Source organism: Halyomorpha halys, unplaced genomic scaffold (assembly GCF_000696795.3).
Source record: "Halyomorpha halys isolate HHAL.00 unplaced genomic scaffold, Hhal_1.1 Scaffold254.1, whole genome shotgun sequence".
NCBI classification, from domain to species: Eukaryota; Metazoa; Arthropoda; class Insecta; order Hemiptera; family Pentatomidae; genus Halyomorpha; species Halyomorpha halys.
Genome location: NW_027109499.1, coordinates 108206 through 117499, shown reverse-complemented (window position 1 = coordinate 117499; position 9294 = coordinate 108206). Strand labels below are relative to the sequence as shown.

The window sequence follows — 9294 nt, the reverse complement described above, 5'->3', positions numbered from 1 at the left end:
ATAAAATTTGATATCCTTAGAAAAATGTTAAATAATGAAGAAATTGCTGATTAAATTTCAATTTTTTTTCAACACAAATTAATGAACCCTATAGGCAAGTAATTTTTCAAATTACATATACTGTATTGCACCCAAGTTAATTTTTAATTATGCGTTAGTTTTTCGACCGTGGGTAGTATACGAAAAGAAGATGGTTTGGAATGGGGGTTACACAAATAAGTAAAAACACGTTTTATTAATGGCTACGTTTCTGCAAGAATATCAAGCCTTCATCAGAGCTAAGATCCATAAACAAGATAACAACTATAATTAATAAAACTAAATACAAAAAAATAGAAAATAACAAATGAAAGACATACATAATACTGGAAGAAAATTTATAATGTAAGTATTGTAAGAAAATGGAAGCTGCATGAGAAGTAATATTCAAATCGTGAAAGAGTAAAATAAAATAAATAAATAATGCGCATATGAAAATCCAGCAAGTAAATATATATACAAAATGAAAAGTTTTTAATTTTTAAATTAAAGTTAATATTTTTCTAAATTCTTTATTTTTAAACTCTCGAAGTTTAATAGTTCTCATACAAAAGTTTTTTCTAAAATAATAATGTACTAAGCCGCGACTTTTAAAATGAGTGATTCTACTTTTTTTAATACTTTTATTATACAGTTAATATTATTTTATTATAAAACTAGAATCTTAGTTATATTTTTATCATTTTCTCAATTGGAAACTAAATTCAACCTGAACTGGCCCTGGTGGGCCTTCTCAAGAAAGCTATTTGATTAGGATTTTTTGTCGGGAGATAGAGGCGAGGATTCCGGAAAAATAGTAATTTGTAGGCAGTAGAGTAGGTGAATAAGGAGCCTGGGGGGAAATCCCCCAGCCAACCACTCAATTTTTGGAAGATCACCCCTCCAGTTACCTCCGAAGATAAAGGGACCCATTTTTATCGGAATTAGATTTTGGTAAAACTTCTATGAGCATCGCATTAATTATAATAAAAATGTATAATAAAATTAGTCTGTGTTATTATGTCACAAAACACCAAAATCAAGTTATTGTGCTTAGTCGAGAATAGGAAGAGAACTATTATTGAAAAGGATATACTGTGGTGAACGATAATGGATTTCATTAAATTCATTTCATAACCAATTATTATTATTTATTAAGTTGCTAAGCTATATATCACTTTATTTTTACTAGGTTTTTCAAACATCAAGTCTCGATATGCTTTATCAAGTATGTAAGAACGCGGCAACGCTGCTTGACTATATTTTCCGAACATAACAAGTTAAAGGATTTCTACTGCCTGATTATCCTGAAACATATGCTGTATGCTCTCAATCCACAGCGAAGGTGATCTTTGCCTAGTTAGCTACAGGTGACCAACCTATTCTAACCATGGTGGGGGGTCAAGTCCTTTATTTTGTGGGACCACCAATGAAAGTCATCCTTCCAGGCCGAATTCGAACCGGTGCCGCCTAAAGATCTCAGAACGGTAGATGTAGGCCTAACTATCTGATCTACGAACGGCCTCGATACGTTTTTTTCTGACATTCGGGGAGTTATCTTCAAGGTACGTGGAGGTACAAAGTGTCCCTGAGTCTTGAAATCAGAACATGATGTAATCAACCATGTCTAGATCTTTTGTTAATCTACAGGATACTACACTATTCTAACACTAAACTATGGTGGAAGATCAATTTTTCATTTCGTGAGACTGGTGTCTCTGCACCACTGCAGTCGTGAGGGCAGTCGGTTACTCCCCCCTCCCGTTGGTATACTGCTTTCCAGTTTCCTCCATACAGCTCTGTCACATCTTTGTTTAACATCCACCTGGTTTTTGGCCTCCCACGTGCTCTCTTGCCAATTACTGTGGCATTCATTGCTGAGGCGTCCTAATAGAATGCTTTGAACCTTCTGTCCCGCCCATCTTAACCTCCTTATCATGAGATATTGACTGATTAGGAGGTTGAATAAAATATAGATACCCCCAGGCCGGATTCGAATCAGCGCCGCTGCACTTTCCCGGTTGCAAAGACCTTCGCCTCTACTCCTTGAGTAACAGACAACCCTACAGACTTATTCTTATGCGATTCAAGGAAGTCTCTAAATTCTCATTGCAATCGGACAGTAGTGTCAAAGGTACAACACTTCGTAAATGCCATTTTTCCCAGTCAGCTTCTCGTTATTGTCGGGAGTTACGGGTCTAGAGCCTAAACGGCTGAATCAACTGACTTCAAAATTTGCATAGAAATATATTTTGTTCTCCTTCAGTGCCTCGTGTATCATTTATACCAATTCAATGTCTCAAAAAAAATATATTATTACAGATTTTACAAAATAAAAATTTAGGTTTATAATCAATTGTGATAAAAGTTGCATAAGTATTCGTTTTTTCTTAATTTTTAATATTTTACACATTTCGAGGCAATTTCACTTCATTATGGGATGTAAAACACAAAAAAAAATTATTAAAAATCTAAAAAAAACTTTTTATGAGTCAGTAATCGTTGTCTTGACAATTCTACACTGGTTGTGGCTTAGTTTAAAACACCATATTTTTAATAGAAGTTAAACAGTTATTTTGTATTAAAATATGTGAAACTTTTTATATGAAGTAAGTTTTTTATTAAATTTGATTATGGTTTAGACAGAAGTTTTGTCGTTTTGGCCCTCAGATGGACGTGTTTTATATAAAATCAAGTTGCAAATCCCTGAGGTTTCTTTCCTTGTGGGACAGCCTTTTTTACATCACTACTTTTTTACGGCAGGCATTTTTTGGCTGCTCTGTAATTCTTTTTTTTTTTGGGCGCAGAAATTTTTACAATGAATTTGTTTCTTGGGGTGCGATTATTATGGAATGTTTTTAAATATTTAATATTTTAAAACAAATCTACATCGTTGATGGAGAATATTGTAAACGAAACTAGGTGATTACCACCATTTTCAATGCAGTACACTGAATCATAATACTGAAAAAAAATTAGAAATATAGTTTTAATTGGTAAAAAAAAGGTAACGGTATTTTTCTGGGTTAATTTCAAGAGAATAGGTGAATATACGATAAAAAATAGAAAAATATCTAGGTCAGTTCAAGAAAATTTTAATTGAAAAATGGAAATTAAAAATAAAATTGAATTTGAATACAATGTAAAATTAATTTTAAAAAACCCACAACATAAAAGATGAAGGAATAATTATTATCAGGAACTCTTATAAACGCGTTTTTTCTTTGTTATTGAGGCACCTTTAATTCTCACGACCTCATCACACTCGCAGTGACATCTAGCAACTACATTTTTATAATGCTCAAAAGAATTCACGTTTTTCCAATCGGGTCCAAAATGTTTCTTTTAAAGATTTTCGATATTTCAAAATGTTGTTGGATCAAGAGGTACTCGTATTGGTATCAATCCCGGTAACGAATGAAATTTTCCTATTTTCCTTTGTTTCCTCACCCCGAACTTCAATATCATCTCCAAATCTGGATATATATGGATATTTCCTATTGTAAAAAGTGAAACTATGAAAAGGAAATCTAAAACAAACTAGCATCAAAACAATAAAACGTGAGCCGGGTCGGTGAAATATTAATTAAAATGGAGCTTGGATGGAGTTGGTTTTGAAAAAAAAAAACAACGCAGCACTTTGAATGCAATTTTCCTGAGGTAGGAGCTGGTTCTACTTCTCACTGCTTGGCAGTATGATGCAGTGTATCGAGAACAAGCGGAAAATAAAAAATACGCTTATATTGCTTTGATGTAATTAGATAATTAGCTAAGGGGGAAAAAATAAATATTATCGTATTTCCATGGTTATTATTACAATAGTAAAATTTTACCTTCACTAACTTATGGCTTATTGCTATAAATTACGGTGAATTGTAATATATAATCTGTCCTTTTAAAACATACAATTTTATTATTTAAATAAATAAAATTTAATCCATTTTAGTCTCAAAACATTTTTTATTCCTTGATAATTCCTGTTGCTAGGCTACATCTTAGCGACGGTTATCAACCCATTGCAACTGCTTCTATTAATTAATTATAACTACACAAATATATATACACATTTTTCTTCTAAAATGCCTAAATCCAATTAAAAAAGTAAATAAAAATAAATTTAATTAAATTAAACACTAATACTATTTACAATAAAACACAAATTAATTATAAAAAAAGGTGTTAACATTAATAAGATATTTCTTTTTTTATTTACAATTCATTTTATGTTTCATTATTTTACATTTGTTTTAGTGGAGAACCCATCTGAAATCTCTCGCCATATAATTAATTAATTATGGTGTGTTTTTATTTGGCTAAAAACCTAAATTTTTGCTTATAATAATTGTTTAATCTGTTGTTTTTGTACCAGAATAAGCATTGTTGTTGAGACAGATAAAGAGAGTACCTACCGATTCATCTTTATAATTATAATAGGAACTCGCAGTAAAATCATGCAGACTATCTTCCTACAATCTAATCCATTCGGTCGAATATATTCTTCCAATACAATCTTATGAGTTTTTTCCGTATTCCGGTTTGAAAAAGAGCTTACTATACAATTATATGAAACCCGAGGCCCACTAAGGATTTCTCTATATCTCTCTAAAACGCTGTTCACACAGGGCAAGTAGAACATTCGAACCCGAGACCATTGAAACCGAACGGCGATGGGTAAATATTGGATAAGTGAGCGAGGCATTATCTGCACAACTACTCATGCAATATTATTTGGACTGGTCTCAATTAGGTTTGCCATGCCACTGCCTGCTTTGCTACGAATTTTCAATATTGAGTTGGGTTTGTTATATTTGCCAATAGGGGCGCTAAGGATAGTAAACTAAATTTAGTATGGTCAGTAATGCTGCAATATTGAATTCGCTCTATAAGAAATAAATTCGAATAACTTTTAAATCAAAGCTATAGTATGAAATAAGATAAAATGTGAGAAAATTAAAACATAATAATTATGTGTTAAATACAAGCGATGTCAAGTTTTTGGCGGGTTAAAATAGGTTAGGAAAGCAGTATATTCCTATGAGGTCAAACATATCAAAAATAATTTAAAAAAAAAAAATTATTTATTGATATTTACAACTGTACATAAATACATCGGTAGCACTCTAAAAACATTTTTACAATATAAGGTCTCGAGGCCATCTTCTTTTCAGACGCAATAATTATATGAAAGTATAAAGATTACGCGCGAGGACTTAGGCCTCCATGGTCTGTTGCCCATAGAATAATTATAATAATAATAATAATAAAGGTTATTCCTGTGCTTGAGCGTGGAAATAGTTATATATTTAAAAATTAATAGTGATAATTATCTTATAACCCACTATTCAGGAACAAAAACTGACTTTTATAAATAAATTATTTATTGTTATTTACAACTGTATAAAAATATATACAAATAATTTTACTGCTAGTGATGAAATGGCATGATACAAACCTGAGGAGAATCTACCCATTGATAGAACTCCAAAAACATTTCTAGAGGAGAAGATCTCGAGGCCATCTTCTTATTTTGTTTTTAAATGTTAAACTTAATTTTTTTTTAACAACTGTTTTCCCTCGATAACCGATCTTTTCTTTTTCTTTAGTTAAGTAATTTATGACAAAAAAAATAAAGAAAAAACCGCTGGTTTACACTAGATATGTTTATTTATTTATTTTTTTTATAAATGTATAGAGAGATTTTATTTATTTTTATGTAATATTTTTTCTTTTATGTTATTTTAAATTTATTTTGGTATGAATGTTATCAGTTATCACTATAACCTATTTCTCAACAACGTTGTGGCAGGTTGGAATATTTATAAATAGATATAGTATATCTATATACTATATGTATATGTATTTTTAATTTTATTCTACACATAATCCACATTTATGAATTCGTATATAAATATTTTTTCTTTTATTTATTTTCTTTTATGTTATTTTTAATTTGTTTTGGTATGAATGTGATCAGTTATCACTATAACCTATTTCTCAACAACGTTGTGGCAGGTTGTAATATTTATAAATAGATATAGTATTAAAAAAAAAATTATATAAAGAAGTTTATTGACACTTTTTTTATTTATTGAGAAAGGTTACATCAAATATAGACCAACTAGATGACATCTATTGCTGTAGATTATAGACTTCCTATGATTATTACGTCCATAAGGTAATTTGCATCAATATGTAAAATTGATTATAAACCACTAAAAATCAATAACTGATGCAATTTAAGACCGCCATTACAGAAGAGGAGAACCATTAAATTTTCTTCTTTTCTTTTTTCTAACTTTTTCCTTGTAATAAAAGTAAAAAAAAAGTAGTTAAAGACTGGGTGGATTTAGGAGGGCTTCTAAACCCACAGGGTTGACTCACAGCTACAGTAATGTAATAAATAATTATAAGTCACAGGTGGATTTGAAGCTGGGCTCTAGGAGTTAGTAAGACAGTGTGTTTCTGAGTCATATTCTTAAAATTTCTCATAATATTTAATAGAAGTCCATAATAAAAAAAAAATTATGCATAAACTTCTTAAAAGTTCCGATGTAAAAGTATTAGTTAAACTAGAACTATTTCAAAATAAAAGTAGGTTATTTAAAAAAAATAGAAATAGAGTATTTTTGAAATGTATTTTTAATTTTATTCTACACATAATCCACATTTATAAATTAAACTTTTATGGAAGAAATATGTTTATTGTTGTCTATTTATTATTTATGGAATGTCCAATGGACTGAATCAACTGACAGCTGAGTATATTCCCCCTGCATTCATGGTGTATTTGTTCCCCTTGAATTAATCAAGGGGATGGATTCGACATGGCGCCGAGCTGAGAGAATTTTGGATTCAGCCCCATGGGATCCTCTGGAATTCCCCGTGCAAAGTAATTTTTAATTTCTGCAGTATCTCGCAACCATCAAAGTTTTCCACCTTGACATCTCTTCTCATAAATGTTTGATGCCAGGTCACGGTTGAATTTTTAAAATCCACATAATATTTTATTATAGTCCGGAAAATGAGAAATAATATGCCCTTTTTATGAAAAATAATTTTAGTGTTTATTAAAAATCCAGTGAAAAATGATGGAAAGCATCATAAAATTTGGACGACTTCATCTTCTCTGTCAGTTATCAATCTCAATTTTAGTTTTATTATATTTTTTTTCGGATACATTAAATTTTAAGAAAAATAAAAAAAAATAAATAAAAATCAATAAAAATAAAAATCTTATTACACATTATATGTTAACTTATAAGTAGGCCAATTATATAGATAAATATGAACTTGTGAAGCAAATAAATGTTGTTTTTTGTCAAATGAAATTTTATTTATTTATACGTATTATAAAAGGCCACAGTTAAATAATAATGATGAATGATTACAATCATACTAAAATATAAAAAAATCTTATGGTAATAATAAAATAAATACAAAGTATACATAATTAAATACAAATAGTAAAATTAAATTTAAAAAAAAATTAAAGTATACTTAAAATATTCTTTCAATTTTCAAAGACTTCAATTATTTTTTAAAATTAACTAAAAGCACCTTGGTATCCGTTAAAACTACTTACTGATTTATACATATTAATAGTGGACAACACATGAGGCATTGGTTTCAATTCTCTTTCTGTACGATGGGTGGATATCTTATAAAATGAAGTGTCATTTTTTGTTACCAGGCTTCTATATAATTATATGTTTATATACATTATTATTATTATCAAGAATTTTAAGAAAATCAAATATGTATAATTGCATTTAACGCACATTATATTATCTGTCAACTTATAAGTACGCCAATTACCTTGATAAAAGTGAATGAAGGACTGAAATTGAACTTCTTAAGAAAAGAAATGATTTTTTTTTAAATTATAATTTTATGAATTCATAACTATTACAATCTGCTACTACCTCGTGCAATAAAAGTAATTCTGATAAATGATCCCATTCATGCCAAAATTTAAATAAATAAACAAATAAAAATTATATACAAATAAATAAAAAATAATTAAATAAAATAAAAAAATGTAATACTAAAAATACCTTCTCAGAAAACTTCAAAATATTTAATCAAATTCGTAGTAAAAAGTGCTGTAACTATAAATATCTTGATTTTTCATAACGATATTTATTTATCAATGGTCCATTCATAAATAAGGGTCGTATCCATGGCAACATTAGCTATTAGTTTCAACTATAGCTGATTTTTGCCCATCTCTGCTGACAAAACGTAAGGCTTCGGTTACCATTCTCTTTCCGTACATCGTTCCATCTTATAATAAAGAAATATGGTCCTTTCATTTTTTGTCACTATGTTTCTATGATTTTTTAAGATGCTGAATCTGAATTTCAGGTTTGCCTCCAAACAACAAAAGTTGGAAACTGTTTTCTATTTTTCGCTTATAAATTTTTAAAAAATAAGATTTTTTTAAAGTTCAACAATCTACACAGAAAGTAGAGCAAATTTCCAACAAAAATTAATGATTAACATTTAATTTTCAGTAAATATAAATGAAAAATAGCCACAAGATTGCGATTAAGGCTTTTTTCTGCTCATTGAAAGCCCCCTTCTATCAATCCACTTTGACACAGCACCCTACCAATATTTATTTTGCCATCTTTGTCGTTGATATATACTTATCGATTATCATTAAATTATTTTAAAAAGAAAACTGAATAATAAAAAATGTTTGATTCCGGCCAGGATCGAACTGGCGACCTTCTGCGTGTAAAGCAGATGTGATAACCACTACACCACGGAACCGAAGTGGAAGGTTTTATTCGTTTGCAAAAATTAAAATATACACTATAACCTCAGTAATCCAAACTTTGGCACTCCAGTAATCAAAAATTAAGTAAAAAAAAACTTTTTTTTTTTTTAGAAAACAGCAGACAATATTTTTATTTTCTAAACCTCTTTATTTCATAAATATATATACAATACGGATTTATATGTACAATGAGTATATAAATACATTTACAATTTTTCTTGTTTTGCCTTACGGCACTGAGTAGACAATAAAATTTTATTTTCAAATAAAAGTGCACATGTGTAAAGAACATTTCTAACTTACCCATCTAATGGCACGTTATTGTAATCATGATGAAAATCACAAGTGGAAAATTTTACAGTTTCAATTAATACTTGTTTCGATCAATGGCCCATTTCCTTCAAGGGAAAAAAATTGATAATTTTACATAAGTTGAATTTGCGGTATAAGAGTTCTTTGACAGCCATCCCAAAGAATTGTATCGTGGGGTCGAG

The 9294-nt window shown here is 29.4% G+C and overlaps 1 non-coding gene across 1 annotated transcript; it reads right to left on the bottom strand.

The window, feature by feature from the left end:
• Positions 1-8720: 8720 nt before the first annotated feature.
• Positions 8721-8793, bottom strand: TRNAV-UAC (transfer RNA valine (anticodon UAC)). Its single transcript has one exon. It is a non-coding gene; the product is annotated as a tRNA-Val (tRNA).
• Positions 8794-9294: the final 501 nt, after the last annotated feature.